Genomic DNA, 16,782 nt, shown 5'->3' with positions numbered 1-16,782 from the left:
ATTCACACCAGGTGCTCTAAGTAAAGATAACTCTAGAGGTGAGGAGTGAGTTAGGGGCAAACAGAAAGGGAGAGGCACTCAGACCCTAGCACCATCAGGAAGCTATTTCCACATCCCGAGCTGAAGAAGCAAGGGGAAGAAGTAGCATTCTCTGAGCTAGAAGCATATGTGAGCTGGAAGCATGGGTGAGCTGTAAGTGAGCTAGAAGCGTGGGGAAGGAGGTTTTAGTTGGGAGCTGTAGTTGTGGAAGGATGCAGCTAGGGCCAGAGACATGGCATCAAAGGATGGAGGGTGATAGAGGGGTTCCTTGACCTCTCTATCATCCTGAGCTTCATGTATCTCAGCTGGTGTCTCACTTTGGCATACCCCAGCGGGAAGCCAGAAGACAAAGGAGCTCAGGTTTTACCATCCTCAAGCCCGGCCTCCCTGGGCCTTGGGTGTGGTTGAGAATGGCAGAAAACGTTTGGGAGAGTGCAGGGGTGGGAGGGAGATGGTGATTAACCGGCGCACTGTCCTTCAGTTCTCTCTTCAATTAGCACCTCCTCCCAGAGATCTTCCTTGACCATTCTGTCTATAGCAGTTCCTTCTAGAACTTTCACCTCTTTTCTTTCTCAGCTGTACCTACAGATTCATCAGACTATTTATTTGTTCAAATGCTCCTCCCCCCTAATCAATGGTAAGCATTTTAGGGACCCGTCTGCATTCTTCATTACTGGATGATTGTTGCCTGATTCAGGTGCCTGGCACATGGCAGGCACTGAGATATCTGTGGAAGGAGGAAGAGGAAGGAGGGAGGGGAAGGAAGGAAAAAAGGAAGGAAGGAAGGAAGGGAGGAGGGAAGAAAGGAAGGAGAAAGAAAGTTCTTTTTAAAAAGAAAAAGATGTGCGTCTGAGTGTGTGTTTTCAAACATGTCACCTCTCACGCTAAAGCCAAAACATAAATGGTTTCAAAAAGTTAAAAAGCATAAAAATACTGTAACCAAGTTAGGGGGAGATGATAAATAATATTTACTGATCATTTACTTAGTACCGTGCACCCTTGCATGTTATTTCACTTCATCCATTGAACAGTTCTGCAAGGCAGGTAGTATTATTCCCATTTTTTATGTAATTAATGGAGTTTCAGAGATATTAAGTGGCTCATCAATATAGGTTAGGTCATGAACAGTATTTAAATCCAGTTGGCATGAATTGAAAACTTGAGCTCCTCTCATTAACTCTGGAGTGCCCTGAGCATTGTGTGGAAAACATGCAGGGTACTATGTACCTCCTTCCAGTTTAGACTGTCCTTTATCCTAAAGTATAATATCCTATATCTATCTATCTATCTATCTATCTATCTATCTATCTATCTATCTATCTATATCTATCTATCTATCTATCTTTAAAGTGGCTTTTGTGAATGGTAATTTAGCAAAATGCTTTGTTTATGGAAGAAAAATAACAAGCATGCTTAAAAGATGCTCATCCTTGAAAGCAAAAGTAGACCGAGTCAGAATGTAGAATATAGGTCACCAGGGCTAGGCTGGGGGTAGAGAATGGGGGAGTCCATGCTTAAACTGTACAGAATTCCTATTGGGGTTGATTGTAATATTTTGTTGATGGGTGGTGGTGACGGTGGTCAGCACTGTGAATATAATTAACAGCCGTGAATTATATATGTGAACATGCTTTACCAGGGGAATTTCAGATTGTATATTTATTACCTGAATAAAAAGGAAAAGAAAGAATATAGGTCTGTACAACACATGAACCCTATTGTAAATGATGGACTATAGTATAGTTACTAGTACAATTATAAAAATGTGCTTTCATGGATGAAAACAAATGTACTTTATTTATGCAAGGTGCTAGTAATAGGGTGGTGTTATTTTGTATATTGCATAGATTTTATGCATGATATTTGTGTAAAGCTATTTTTCTAACAGAATTATTAATAGTTTTTTTTCAAGTAGATGAATAAAAGATTGGCTGTTAATTGAGGTGGATGCCTTGTGAGAATTTGTGAGCCATAAATGAGGTGAATACTCGTCTCTGTCCTCAGGAACTGCACACATACCACATCTTCTTTCTTGCAATTGCTAGAGGAGCAAAAACCCCACAATGAAAAGCTCTTTGCTCTGTCCAAAAAGAGATCCCTTCACATCAATCAACTATCCAAAGTTCTTAAATTTTATGTAATAACATAAACAATATACAAAGTAGTTACCTTATCTCACTGTCATTACCTTTTTTTTCAACATGTATCAGACATGCCTGGAGCTAGGAGCGAACATACATCTAATATGTGGTAGATGAAAAAATGCAAATTAAGATGCATATGGCATGTATGCCTGGAATGATTAGAGCTAATACCTTGCATAGTTAGCATACTAATATGAATTCAGAAGAAAAAAAGATGCTGGGTCATTAGGATTTCCTTATTATCCTTTCCATTCCAATCTAAATCATCCCCATTATAGAACATTAATTATTAATAACGTTATCGCTCTATTTTCCTCTCTTTTGAAATGTCTGATACGACCGTCTAATGCGGACATCAGAGAATTTTCTCAACATCATTATTCTCTTGTATTGTAAGCATAAAATAACTTATTATTTTCAAAACTTAAGAGTAAATGTTGGCCTAGTGTCTTGCCCTGAAATCACACATAGTGTAAGTACCAAGATTTGAGAATACTTTATTTATTTGATTTATTAGCTGATGCTAGTGAGAGAGTGAGTTTCAAAAAAAAAGTCTGCCTGGCGGGCCGCGGTGGCTCAGCGGGCAAAGTGCTTGCCTGCTATGCCGGAGGACCTCGGTTCGATTCCCGGCCCCAGCCCATGTAACAAAAAAACGGAAAAACAAAATACAATAAAACAAGAAAATGTTTAAAAGATGTTTCCCTTTCTTCCTTCCTTCCTTCCTTCTATCCTTCCTTCCTTCTATCTGTCTATGTTTCCCTTCCTTCCTTCCTTCCTTCCTTCCTTCTCTCTGTCTTAAAAAAAAAAAAAAAAAAAAGTCTGCCTTTACTGACTTAAAATAATTCTCACATAATCTTTAACTAGCAAGTCACTTAATGATTTCTAGGTAACCAAACATTTGAAATAAGGTTGTCTGAGTAGCAAGTGTTGTACCATTTCAGATAATGCATTTCAGCTCTCTTCATTGCTACTTACCATTTCATTTGGTTTATACTTCTCCATACAGAAAAGTAGGGCATCTTAAGAAAAGATTCTGCAGAATCTGCTGTAGCAGATTATGTTTTTCTGAAGATAGTTGCACCAATAATAAACACCCTTTTTTCCTCTCTTGGGGAGTGGGGACTATGTCTCCTTGACTTGAATGTGGACAGAGGTTTATGACAGCTCTGATCAATACTTCAAAACTGATACTATTTGCCTTCTGAGTCTAGGTATCAAAACTGATACTATTTGCCTTCTGAGTCTAGGTTGTTAGAAGGGCACAGCTTCTGCACTGGTCATTCAGAGGAGGTTACCCTTGAAACCCAGCCACTTTGTTGGGATCAAACCCAGACTAGCCCATCCGAAGAGGTCATAGGAAGAGGCCCACATAAAGAGGAGCTGAAAGGGGGGTGCAAGTGTAGTTCAGTGGTAGAATTCTTGCTTGCCATGTGGAGGACCCAGGTTCGATTCCCGGGCCATGCACTTCATACCGTTAGACAGACAAACTAACAAGCAAACCAACCAATCAGCCAACAAAAATTTAGCGAATGGTGCTGCAATAGGGGAATACTCAAATGGAAAAAGAATGAAACATGACCTTTGCTGTGCCAGTTTGAAAGGATTATGTACCCTAGAAAAGCCATATTTTAATCCTGATACATCTTGTGGAGGTAGCCACTTCTTCCAATCTTTATTCAGTACTTTAGGTTGGAAACTTGGTTAGATTATCCGCATGGAGATGTGACACACCCATTTGTGGATATTAGCCTTTGATTAGAGGGATGTATGGCTCCATCCGTTCCAAGTAGGTCTCAATTAGTTTACTGGAATCCTTTAAAAGAGGGAGAGAGTCATGAGAACCACGACAGCCCACGCAGCCTGAGACCTTTGGAGATGAAGAAGGAATGTGCCCCTGGGGGAGCTTCATGAAACAAGGAGCCTGGAGAGAAATCTAGCAGACACCACCACGTTCACCATGTGCCTTTCAAGTTGGGAGAGGAACCTTGAATATCATCGCCCTTTCAGGTAACCTCTTGTTGGTGCCTTAACTTGGACATTTTTATAGATTTGCTTTAATTGGGACATTTCACAGCCTTAGAACTGTAAACTTGCAACCTAATAAATTTCCCCTGTTAAAAGCCATTCTTTGTTTCTGGTATATTGCATTCTGGCAGCTAGCAAACTAGAACTCCCACCATACAGCAGACACAAACAACAAAAAGAAGGAACTGAGGCCCTCAGACCATCAACTACCAGAGAGTCAAGTAGGCAAGCCTTTTTATGATTCCAGCAGCCTTTGAAGAGTGGGCGGTGGAGAAGTTTTCGAAATGAACTGTCCTCATTGAGCCTTGCCAGACTGCAGCTCCACAAGCAAAATCAATGTTAGGATTTTCCTAAGCCAGTACATTTTGGTGTGGTTTTGTTACACAACCATAACAACTGTTACAATAGTGTTGTATGCCCCAGGAAGCTTCTTCAAGTTAATTGCATGAAGGCCAAATCACTTTTCTTCTAAACACAAAGGAAGCCAAGTATTTAGCATTTGGTACTTCCCCACCTCCCATTAGAATTCATAAGAAAATAGGGATTGCTGTATGGGATCAGCATCAAAAGATTATGCAGCTCAGGATTTCGTTTCTAACATTGATAAGCAGATCATTTGTTCAGAAAGGACAAGATTTTTTTTCAAGCAACTTGAAACTAAAAACATTTTAGTTTTGCTGTCAACTTCTTATCGGAGAATGCATCATATACTCTTTAAAAATGAATTATACTTTCAGCCTGAATCACTTCTTAGAGTAATAACTTCCAAAAGGACAAATTTGTGCTTTATGCACTCACTCACTGGTTATAACGCTTTGGGATTTGGTTCACCAGTTCTACATAGGTCTTGTGGCTGACCATCTATGGCCCTGCCTACTTGTATCTCCCATTTCTAAAGACCTAATCAGTTAATCTGTCCACAAACGGTTGTTGTATAACCCTTCTCATTAAATTAGGCATCCAATCTGAACCCTTCTACCTCTTTCAGGTTTTTCTTAAGGTCTGATGACTAGAATTTTTTAGGGTCTAGCCTCATTCAATTCTTTAACATATTTATTGATTGACAGCTATATGCCAGTGTTAGGAATACACTGTATGAACAGTCAAACTCTGTTTGACATGCTCTCTGGCCTCATGAAGTTGATAATCTAGTTGGGAAAAATGCATGAGTTAGATAACATAAGTACTTAATTTAAAATTGTAATAAAAGCTGTGAAGGAAAAGTGCAGACTGCTATGAGACAATAGAATAGCTGGAGTTTTGTCCTTCTTACAAATGTATCCAACAGACTGAACGCAATAGAGTGAAAGCAGAGGTTAACTATTTCCCTTTCTCATCAATATCCCTTTAAACTTGCTTTGTTGGATAGTTCTTTGCCCCTGAGTCTTAGATTGCCATAACTGCTATGGCAAATGTCATACAATGGGTTGGCTTTAATAACAGGAATTTGTTGTCTCAAGGTTTTGGAGGCTAGAAGTCCAACCTCAAGGTATTAGCAGGGCTTGCTTTTCGCCCTGGGGTCTGCAGTGCTCCTCAATCCTCTGTCACATGGTTATATCTCTGCTTCTCTGATTTCTGCTGACTTCTGGCTTCTTCTGATCAACCGCATCTCAACATTGAGGCTGTCCTTGACTCAATCTAGCCTCATCTAAACAGGATTTCCAAAGATCTTATTCACAAATGAGTCCATACCTTAACTAATAATAACATCTTCATAGGTCCTATTTACACATGAGTTCAAAGGTCCTATTTACATGAGTCCAAGGTCCTATTTACACATGACTTCAAAGGTCCTATTTACACATGAGTTCACACTCACAGATCCATGGTTTAAGACTTGATTACATTTCATATTCAATGGATACAATTTGGGGCAGATTCTGGAGATTTCTAGTCAGTTTAAGATATTAAAATCTCAGAGCAGCTTAGTATCACAGCTTTAATTTCTCATACAGGAAGGCTTTTCCCCTTCTCCAGCTGATTTAGGCTTGGAAACTCACCATGGAAAGCAGGTATGGGGATTTTCTTCTCATTTCTTTATTTCACCTCTTTCCAGTTGGCTAGAGGACATTCCTCTACTCTTCAAGTTTGGGCCTGGTTGGGGGAAGGCAGATTAGAGTTAAAGGCTAAAGAAACATTTTCTGTTTTCTTTCCATTGATCTTTCTGATGATGTCTACCATTTTGGAGGTATGGGCTATGGAAATAGCAGCCCATATATGTTAAATGAGTACTAATTCCTGTGCCTTAGAAAGTTCTTTCCTTACATTATCACATCCAGTTTTTTCTACTCTCTGGCCTTTTCTCAAAGTCAATCCTTATCCCAGACAAAACATTTCTTCTAATCAATGATGGTTGTTTCTGAATTGCTTTTGTGGTAGAAACTTCTCAACTTTTGTTTTCAAAACAAAACTGCTAAGTAGTTTTACCACTGGTTATATCAATGTCTTTCCTTGTATATCCTTTTATAAAACCAAAGAATTAGTCACATTTATATTCCCCTTCTAGAAACCATGTAGAACACTACTCTCAGTAGTCCTACACTGTACTACTAGTCTACCAGTTTGTCAGTATAGAAATAGAACATTACTTTGGACTCAATAAATCCCAGTGTCCCATCTGTAATTTGTTACATGAGCATGTTTCTTTCACTGACAAGCCACAATCATTGGCATTGAGACCATTTGTAGTGACGGCTGTAAGTTTCGGTCAATAATTGCACAATTTGTTATTAACTTGACTCAAAATTTGCTGAGTCAACATGGTAAATGGAACGATTTTGGGGTGAACAGATTTGCTTCACCGCATGCAAATCGTATTTTAGGTACTTCATCATGGTAGCCATTATCATTTTTATTTTTCTACCCTAAATATATATATAAAGTCTAGAATAGTCTGTATAATAATGATAATTTGGCTTAGGAATTTCAACTTTTCTCGTTCTAATATTCATCAGAAAGTCAGTACTATACTTGTCATCCTTAGGGTTTAGCCTATTAGTGCTTTTTTTATGATTCCAGGCCTATTCTGAAGCCCATGGGCTTGTACAAATAACTAATAATGATAACACCATCCCTAGAGACAGCCCACCTAGTTAGAGCTAAACGCTGTAAGGGAGGCTGCCCACCTGGAATCTATATGCCTGGGCAGGGGAATCCATCTTACACAGAAATGTGCATTCCATACCATCTGGAAAGATTGGAGCATTATGAAAATAATGTAAAATAGACTCATTAAAGAAAGAATTCACCCTATAAAATGCTGTTCTAGTTTGCTAGCTGCCAGAATGCAACACACCAGAGACAGATTGACTTTCAATAAAGGGGGATTTATTTAGTTAATGTACAGTTCTTCAGAGGAAAGGCAGCTTACTTTCAACTGAGGTTCTTTTGTATGTGGGAAGGCCCAGGGCGATCTCTGCTGGCCTTCTCTCCAGGTTCCAGAAACCTCTGGGTTCCAACAACTTTCCCCAGGGTGATTCCTTTCTGCATCTCCAAAGGCCTGAGCTGTGCTGTGAGTGCTGAGATGAGGTATGCTGAGCTGCTTGGGCTGTGCTATGTTGATCTCTCTCATTTAAGCACCAGCCAACTAAATCTAACTGCTCATTACATCTGCAGTAGGCACGCCTCCTAGCTGACTGCAGATGTAATGAGCAGCAGCAGATGAGGTTCACATACCATTGGCTCATGTCCATAGCAACAGAACTAGATGCCTTCACCTGGTCAAGTTGACACTTGAACCTAAATACCACAAATGCATTCTAAAATGTAGTTAACATAAGAATAATTTATACAATGAACCAGAATATAATAAAGTTCTGACATTAATTTTTTTTTTAATATTTTTATTGTAAAACCTGGCATTAATTTTCAATTTCCCATTTCTAGAATTTGGAATCCATATATATTCAAGAGATTTTTTTTTTCTTTTTTAACATGGGCAGGCACCGGGAATCGAACCCAGGTCTCCAACTTGGCAGGCAAGAAGTCTGCCACTGAGCTACCATTGCCCTGCATTTAAGAGATTTTTAACTTCTCTAAATTTGTTGGATTTCTTTTTTTCTTGAGTCGATCATGTTCAGTGACTCTTTTCTGGTAAATGTGTTGGGCTTTTTCAAGGCTAAAATAGTCAAATTCTTCATTAAGAACTTGTTTTCGATGTTACAACTAAGAAGGGCTGCATTTTCCAACATGCCTGCAAATGGATCCCACTAGTCACTTGTCAATCAGCCCGCGAATGTCTCAGCCCTGTGTTCCTCCCTGAGTGGCTCTGTGTGATCAGCCTTTGGCCCCTTTGGGTCCTTTCTAAACTGTAATGAAGTGGTGAGTGCTTTTACCTCCTTTCTAGCATGAGAAATATTCTTATGACTTTGGCTCCAAACTGAAAATAAGTTTCCCTTTGAGTGGAAACACGAATATCATTATTCTTTCTGGTTAATTCTATTAGTGGTCTGTACTGGCTGCTCAGCTCATTTACACCCACTGTCACATGACTTGTATTTTTAAGGTACCACATGCCCTAGGAACTATCCCCTGAGATGCCTACTGAGAAATAATCCCATGGTGAAGTATGTTGGGCAGCACTGCATAGCATACCCTCCTTTTAGATATTCTTAGTGCACATTAGAGACTCACAGGCTCTGGAAAATCCTGAAGTAAACACACTTGGCTTACCTTAGGATCCCCCAACTTAATTTTACCCATTTTTGAAAAAAAAAACCTATTAACTTCTCAGAGGACTTATCTCCTATGGGTCTCATCTGGAAAGCTGCTGTAGGGTTTAAAGGTAAAAAAGCACTCTCCTCTAGACTCCCATCTAACTATCACAGTTTATCTGAGATGTATTTAAGGATAAGAATCTAATTTTACAGAAGAGGAAAGTGATTCTTCAAGTAGTTAAGTAAAAAAAAAAAAAACAGAAAAAGCTTTCATGTTATTGGGATCCAGATAACTACTCTACAGACTGAGAGAGGTGCTGACGTGGCGTAGTGTTCATAAGAAATACAGATTTGATTTTGCTCAAAAAGGAAATCGCAGTCTGTTGAGACTCTATGTGCATGCGTGTGTGTGTGAGCCTTTTTTCTGAGTATGGTTATAATTAATTCCAGCTGAGATTTCAAAAAGAGGGAGATGGTTGGACTCGATGCCTGAATGCGGTCAGCAAGTCAGAGTTCCCCAGTCCAATTCCCAGACCTGTACTGTCAGGGCCCCTCAACATATGCTTAGTAGCCTGAGAAATAGGGGGGTCTACTGGTTTGATCACAAGCCCAGCAACACACCCTGTTGGTACTAAGCCAGTACTCACAGTACTTAAGACATTTCAAGGATAGAACCTCTCTCAGTAATTTGGACACCAGTCAGAGAAAACAGCTAGTGGCTTCTTCTTATTTCATTTTTTCCCTTGATGCATGAAAACTATGGTGCCACATGGGGTCCTATATCCCTTACATAGTCAACCCCAGTTGTTGGAGGCAATGCCACCAATTATCCATGGCAGATTTGCGCTTTGTGAAAAGTAAACACCCACAGGACATGTGGTTTGAAAGGTTTTTCCCTGTGGGTCAGCAACGGAAGTGACTGAGTTTCCGTTGCAACTTATTAGCAGGCCAAAATCTTGTTAAATTGGAAATTTTCTCCCTTTAGTCTTTCCAAAGCTTCTGCTGATAGAACTTTAGCAATCCAATTGTCTTTTATGACTTTAAGTGATCTTTTAAGCACAGCTTCATTGTTTTCATAGCCCAAAGCTGTTTGGAGTGAAGACATTTTACCCAAACCCAGTCTGATGAATATATATTACATGCCCATTATATAGGCATTTTAGCTGGGCAAGTGATGTTTTCATTATTTCTAAATTTGATTGAATGATTCATAGAAATTAAAGACTAAAGATTTCTGCAGTACTTGTTTTTCTACACTAGGTGATATGTACATTTATAGATCTGCAGGATTTGGTTTTAGAAATAGACTGTATCTAATAAAACATCAGGTTAAATGCTGATTTAGTTTGACACAAGAATCCAGTTACCTAACGTGGAGAAAAGGAGTGTGTTGCTAGGACAGACTAGAGCATCTTTACATCAAAGCAATTGGATGAATAGAAAGACCTGATATTTTTAAAGAAGAGAGATGTCACTTTGATTGGGTTGCTAAAACGTCTGCCTGTCGACGCAAAAATGGATCTGAGACCCAGACACAATTAACTACTGAGCCTGGCTGCCTGGTTACTACTTTCTATTGCACTCATTGCTGTTGATGTTTAATAAGACCCTCCTTTCTTTTCCCATTAAAGACTGCATGTTGAGTTCATATAATTAGATTTAAAATGTGCAATAAATGTCTGGGGTTGGGTTGAAAGAGTCTTAAACTGTCTTGTCTGATGGCAGAGTAAAATAAAGTCTCTCCATTCTCAGTGTGGTGTTTTTCTCACCCTACCATGATGCCTTGCTGTACTGATGAAACTCAGGAAAGTGAGTGATAACAGCGGGGAAAAGTTTGAATGGCACAAGAGGTATTACTTGGGCAATTTCCGTGTAAGTTGTAGTCATCAAGTGAAGCTTGGAAAACGTGGAGGATCAAGAATTATAAAAACTATGCAGGATATGTAAACAAAACACATAAGGATAATTTTGATGGCAAACATTTAAATTGCTTACATTTTGTGGATGTTAAGATTAAACTTACTAGTCCACAAATCAAAAATCCAATGATGTCTGAAAAGAGAAAAAGTCATGCTGGTTTGCAACAAAATCATTTGAAAAGAGAGAGGAATATGGAAAGATGGTAGAGTAGAAGGTCTAAGAATCAATCCCTCCATCAAAACAACTATTGAACTGGCAGATACTGTGAAACAACTATTTTGAAATTACAGAGCCAACTACAACACTGTGCAAATTCCAGGGAGGAATAGAAGAAAGAGACTAGTAAATTGCAATAAATACCAATTCCGGTATTCAAGAAAATCTTTGTCAAATGACTAGCTGAAATGTGACTGTGTGATTGTGAAAACCTTGTGTCTGATGCTCCTTTTATCTACTTTATTGACAGATGAGTAAAGCGTATGGATTAAAAATAAATAAATAATGGGGGAACAAATGTTAAAATAATTTTAGTACATTGAAATGCTAGTGATCAATGAGAGGGAGGGGCAAGGGATATGGTAAGTATGATTTTTTTTCTGTTTTCTTTTTCTGAATTGATGCAAATGTTCTAAGAAATGATCATGATGATGAATATGCAACTATGTGATGATATTGTGAGTTATTGATTATATAACAAGAATGGAATGATCCTATGGTCAGAAAGCTTGTGTTTGTATGTGGTTATGTTTCATAAGTAAATAAATAAATGAATTAAAAAAATGACTAGCTGAATACAAACTTAAGGAACAGGTAGTTCAGAGACTAAATCCCAGAGTTAACGCTATAAAATATTAAAATATACAGTGTGAACAAAACACTAAAAGACAAATAAAGCAACAGGAAATAATGGCTCATGCAAAGTAATCAGATAAACATCCAGAATCCATAAACAGAGAGAACCAGACTTTGGACTCAGTAGATAGACTTTCAAATTTATCCTGAATATGCTCAAAGAGGTAAAGGAAAACATGGAAAAAGAACTAAAGGATATGAGGAAAACAATGAAATTATAATATGGACATCTCTTTGACATTATCAGTAAGAACCAAACAGAAATACTGGAGATGAAGATTACAATAACTGTAATGAAAAATTCCCTAGAGGGTTTCAACAGCAGATTGGAGGTGAGAGAAGAAAGAATCCGTGTTCTTAAAAGACAAGACAACTGAAATGATTCTGGTAAAGGGACAGAAAGAACAAAGAATAAAAAAGAACAAACAGAGCCTAAGAGACCTGTATGGTAACATGAAGTATACCAATATGCACACTATGGGAGTCTCAGAAGAGGAAAAAGAAGGAAAGGGACAGAAGGAAAATTCAAAGTAGTAATAGCAGAAAAATTCCAGAATTTAATGGAAGACATGAACATGAACGTTCGAGAAGCTCAGCGAACACCAACGAATTATGTACAAGGGAATCTCAGTAAGACTAAGCGCCAATTTCTCATTAGAAACCATGGAGGTAAGAAGGCAGTGGTACAAAATATTTAATGTACAGAAAGAAGCAATTACCAAACAAAATTTTATATCAGGAAAGACTGTCTTTCAAAAATGAGGGAAAGATTTTGAGATATTCCCAGATAAACAAAAGCAGAGGGAGTTTATCACCACTAGGCCTATCTAAGCGATGCTAAAGAGAGTTTTTCAGACTGTAAGGAAAGGACATAGACAGTGGATTGAAGCAGCATAAAGAAATAAAGACTTTCAGTAAAGGTAACTGTCTGTTCTTACTTCTTACAGGTGCAAAAATGCATAAAAAATAATGATACATCTCAATGTACAAAGACATTATTTGTAAAATACAAAAAAGGGTAGAGGTACATTACCACTAATTCCACAGAAATAAAAAGGATTATAAGATGATACGATGAGCAACTGTACACCAACAAATTAGATAACCCAGATGAAATGGCCAAATTCCTAGAAACACACATACTATCTACACTGACTCATGAAGAGATAGAGGAACTCAGCAAACCAGTATCCAGTAAAGAGATTGAATCAGTAATCAGAACCTCCCAACAAAGAAAAGGCCAGGATGAGATGACTTCCTGGTGAATTTTACCAAACATTCCAAGAAGAATTAACAGCAATTCTTCTCAAACTCTTCTAGATAACTGAAGAGAAGAGAACACCTCTGAAGAAGAAATACAAATGGTCAAAAAGTACATGAAAAGATGCTCAACATCCTTAAGCATTAGGGAAATGCAAGTCAAAAGCACAGTGAGAAACTATTTCACACCCACTACAGCAGCTACTATTTTTTTTGATGGAAAATTACAAATGTTGGAGAGGATGTGGAGAAATAAGAATATTCATTCATTGTTGGTGGGAATGTGTCATGGTGCAGCTGCTGTGGAAGACAGTTTGGCAGTTTCTCAGAAAGTTAAGAATAGACTTACTATGTGACCCAGCATTCCCACTTCTAGGTCTACACCCCCAAAAATTGAAAGCAGGTACTGTAACAGATATTTTCACATTCATGTTCATAGAGGTATTGTTCATATTTGCCAAAGGATGGAAGCACCAAGTGTCCATCAGCAGATAAATGGCTAAACAAAAGTCATATAGACATACAATGGAATATTATTCAGCAGTGACAAGGAATGAAATTCTGATACATGTGACATCATGACTGAACCTTGACAACATCACATTGAGTGAAATAAACAAGACACAAATGGGCAAATATTATCTGAATTCACTGATATGAAATAATTAGAATAGGCAAATTCATGGAGTGAAAAAAATGGAATAAAGGGTTACCAGGGGCCTGGGCAGGAAATGGGGAGTTAATTCTTAATTGGTACAGAATTTCTGTTCTGGGTGAAGGAAAATTTTGCTAATATATGGTGATGATGGTAGCAAAACACAGTGAATGTAATTAACAGCCCTGAATTCTGTATTCGAATGGGTTAAAGAGGGAAGTTTTAGGTTGTATATATATGTTGATGGAATAAAAAATTGAAAAAACATATGAAGCTCACTCTTACTACCAAGGCCATTCTCTTAAATAAGTGCTTCTGAGATTGTTGCATATCTTGGTTAATTTCAAGAGATCAGGAAAAAATTGGTGTGGACAATTTTTTGCCAGCATTCTCATTGTTTTTATGAAGCAGATAACTGGGGAGGCCCTTGCTTCGCCGTTCCTGCTGTCCTTCACTCATGCATTCCCTCCCTTGGCAAATAGCAGAATGTTCCCAGGGCAGCCACCTCTCCTTGCTGCACAATCTCTCACCTTTAGGCCTTACCATAAATAGTGGTGGGGCACATCCATTTGTACCCCCAAAACTGCTGGGGGCACAAGACAAGTTGTCTCAATGATCACCTTGAAGCATCCTTGATATGAGAAAAGCTGACTTCCCTTCTCCACCATGGTAGAGTGAAGATGAGATTGGGTTAGGTTGGGGAGGAAGGAGGGAAACACCATATAGGCCCCTCAGCTTTCTACTCCTCTCACTTTAATTTCAACTCGCTTGTCACTTTGAGGAGGGTGTTGGATGAGTGAAGGCAAATCCAATTATCATCCATATCCTCTGCAAATTCTGTTTTACCATTTTGAGATAAGTGGGGTCCTTGGCTGTTTGAAGCCTCTGCCAAAACTGAGTCGCAGAGTTTCTATTTTGATATTAGGTTACACTTACTTTTGGAAAAATCTTTGCCATGCCAGAAGTCTGAAGTTTATGTCAATTTTCTATACCCTTCCTAATCTTGGTCCAAATTTCATTGCATTTGACAAATATTAATTATGGTTTGTGGTTTGTTGTCATAGCCATTTTTTTTTTTAAGTTTCACGGAAATGGTGATTTGACTGTGCTTTTTTTCATGGAGAAGAAGAAGTGAAAATGTTCCATCATTTCCAACTGGAAATCTGCAAATGTATTTCATGGGGTAGTCTCATTGCATAAATCCCCTGAGGTGTCTCTTGGAAGACTATCCTAATGCTGAATTAAAATATGACCAATGTTTCTGTTTAGTAAATGAAGTTCCTCTTGTTTCAGGCCATAACACTATGGGTGACTTACTTAATACTTAACCCCAGTACTCTATGTGTCCCTTACTCCATGTGACTTCCATTGGTTGCCATTATGGGAAAGAGATCCACACACTAAATAAATGCAGAATGATATCTACTGTAATTGCTTCATCACTCAAGTTGTTTTCTTGATAATTATTTAAATGCAAGTTGTTTTCTTGATAATTATTTAAATGCTTATATAAGTGTCATGGTTAGGGACAGGTGTCAACTTGGCCAAGTTGTGGTACCTGTTCATCTGATTGGGCAAGCGCTGGCCTGTCTGTTGCAATGAGGACATTTCATAGGATTAGGTCATGATCACGTCAGCTACATCCACAGCTGATTCCATTTGTAATCAGCCAAAGGGGAGTGTCTTCTGCAATTAGTGATGCTAAATCCAATCATGGGAAGCCTTTTAAGGAGGACTCAGAGGAGACAGGTTGCATTCCTGCTTTGGCTGGTGAGCCTCTCCTGTGGAGTTCATCCAGGCCATCCATTGGAGTCATCGGCTTTGGAGCCTGCCCTGTGGATTTTGGACTCTGCGTTCCTACGGTCACATGAGACACTCATAAATTTTATATTTGCAAGTGTTCCCTGTTGATTCTGTTTCTCTAGAGAACCCTAACTAATACATCTTGGTACCAGGAGTGGTTCTTAAGGAACAGAATCTTAAAAATGGGTTTTTATGAATGGTTTTCTACTCTGACTGGGCTCAGAGACACTAAGGACTCTGATTCCCGTAATCAGAATGACACTCCCAATCCATGGACTGAGTTGGCAAAGGAGATAGTCAAAATATCATCATTCGATTCTCCTAATGCTTCGCTTGTACGAAGCCAGACTCTGGGGGATAGTGTTTTTGACACCTTTACAGAGTTTTGTAGAAATAAGAGTTATAGAGATGTTGGTTGGTTGTTGTTAGATACACTGTCTACATTAAAGGGTGAAAGGGATGGGCTTAAGGCTTCAAACAAGAAGCTTAAGCACCATCTGAAAGATGTAGAGGTTTCTATGAGTATCCTGAAGGAAAATTTTATTTCCTGTAGCCGTAGACTTGAGATCTCTGAAAATCAGACTCAGAATCTTATTGTTAGAGTAGCAACTTTACAATGTAAACTGAAATCTCAGTCTTGCATGGTGTCTGCCGTTAAAGTGAGGGCATTGATTGGAAAGGAGTGGGACCCTGAAAAATGGGATGGTGACATATGGATTGATAATGATGTTGGGGGTGAGGTTGAAACCCTAGACCATGCTGAGCCTTCTTTAGATAACCCTGTAATAGTCTGCCCTGAGGACATAGCTGCCCCACCTCCAGCCTGCCTTGAGGAATTGGCCACCCAACCTCCTCCTGAAGGGATTAGCCCTAGAGTTATTAATCCTGTTTCACCAGATGAAACTGCAAATGAAAGCCCTGAAGCAAATGGCTTGGAAGATATTTCTAATTCTTTTCATGACCCACCCCCACCACCCCTCATTTCTTCTAGACCTATAACTAGACTAAAGTCCCAACAGGCCCCTAAAGGTGAGGTACAAAGTATCACACATGAGGAGGTACGTTATACTCCAAAAGAACTGTGTGAGTTTTCCAATTTATATAGACAGAAATCAGGGGAATATGTGTGGCAATGGATTTTAAGAGTGTGGGATAATGGTGGGAGGAATATAAGGCTGGATCAGGCTGAATTTATTGATATGGGCCCACTAAGCAGAGATTCTGCATTCAATGTTATAGCTAGAGCAGTTAGAAAAGGTGTTAACAGCTTGTTTGGGTGGTTGGTTGAAACATGGATCAAAAGGTGGCCAACATTACCTGAGGTTGAAATGCCAGAACTGCCCTGGTATAATGTAGATGAGGGGATCCAGAGGCTTAGAGAGATTGGGATGTTAGAGTGGATTTATCATGCAAAGCCTGCTCTTACACC

General features: G+C 38.8%; 1 pseudogene; it reads left to right on the top strand.

Annotated features, from left to right (window-relative positions):
• Positions 1–16,782, top strand: part of LOC143680478 (cAMP-dependent protein kinase catalytic subunit PRKX pseudogene) — a 71,747-nt pseudogene that overhangs the window by 37,325 nt on the left and 17,640 nt on the right.

Source organism: Tamandua tetradactyla, chromosome 4 (assembly GCF_023851605.1).
Source record: "Tamandua tetradactyla isolate mTamTet1 chromosome 4, mTamTet1.pri, whole genome shotgun sequence".
Classification (NCBI taxonomy): Eukaryota; Metazoa; Chordata; class Mammalia; order Pilosa; family Myrmecophagidae; genus Tamandua; species Tamandua tetradactyla.
This window is presented reverse-complemented; position numbering and strand designations above follow the sequence as displayed.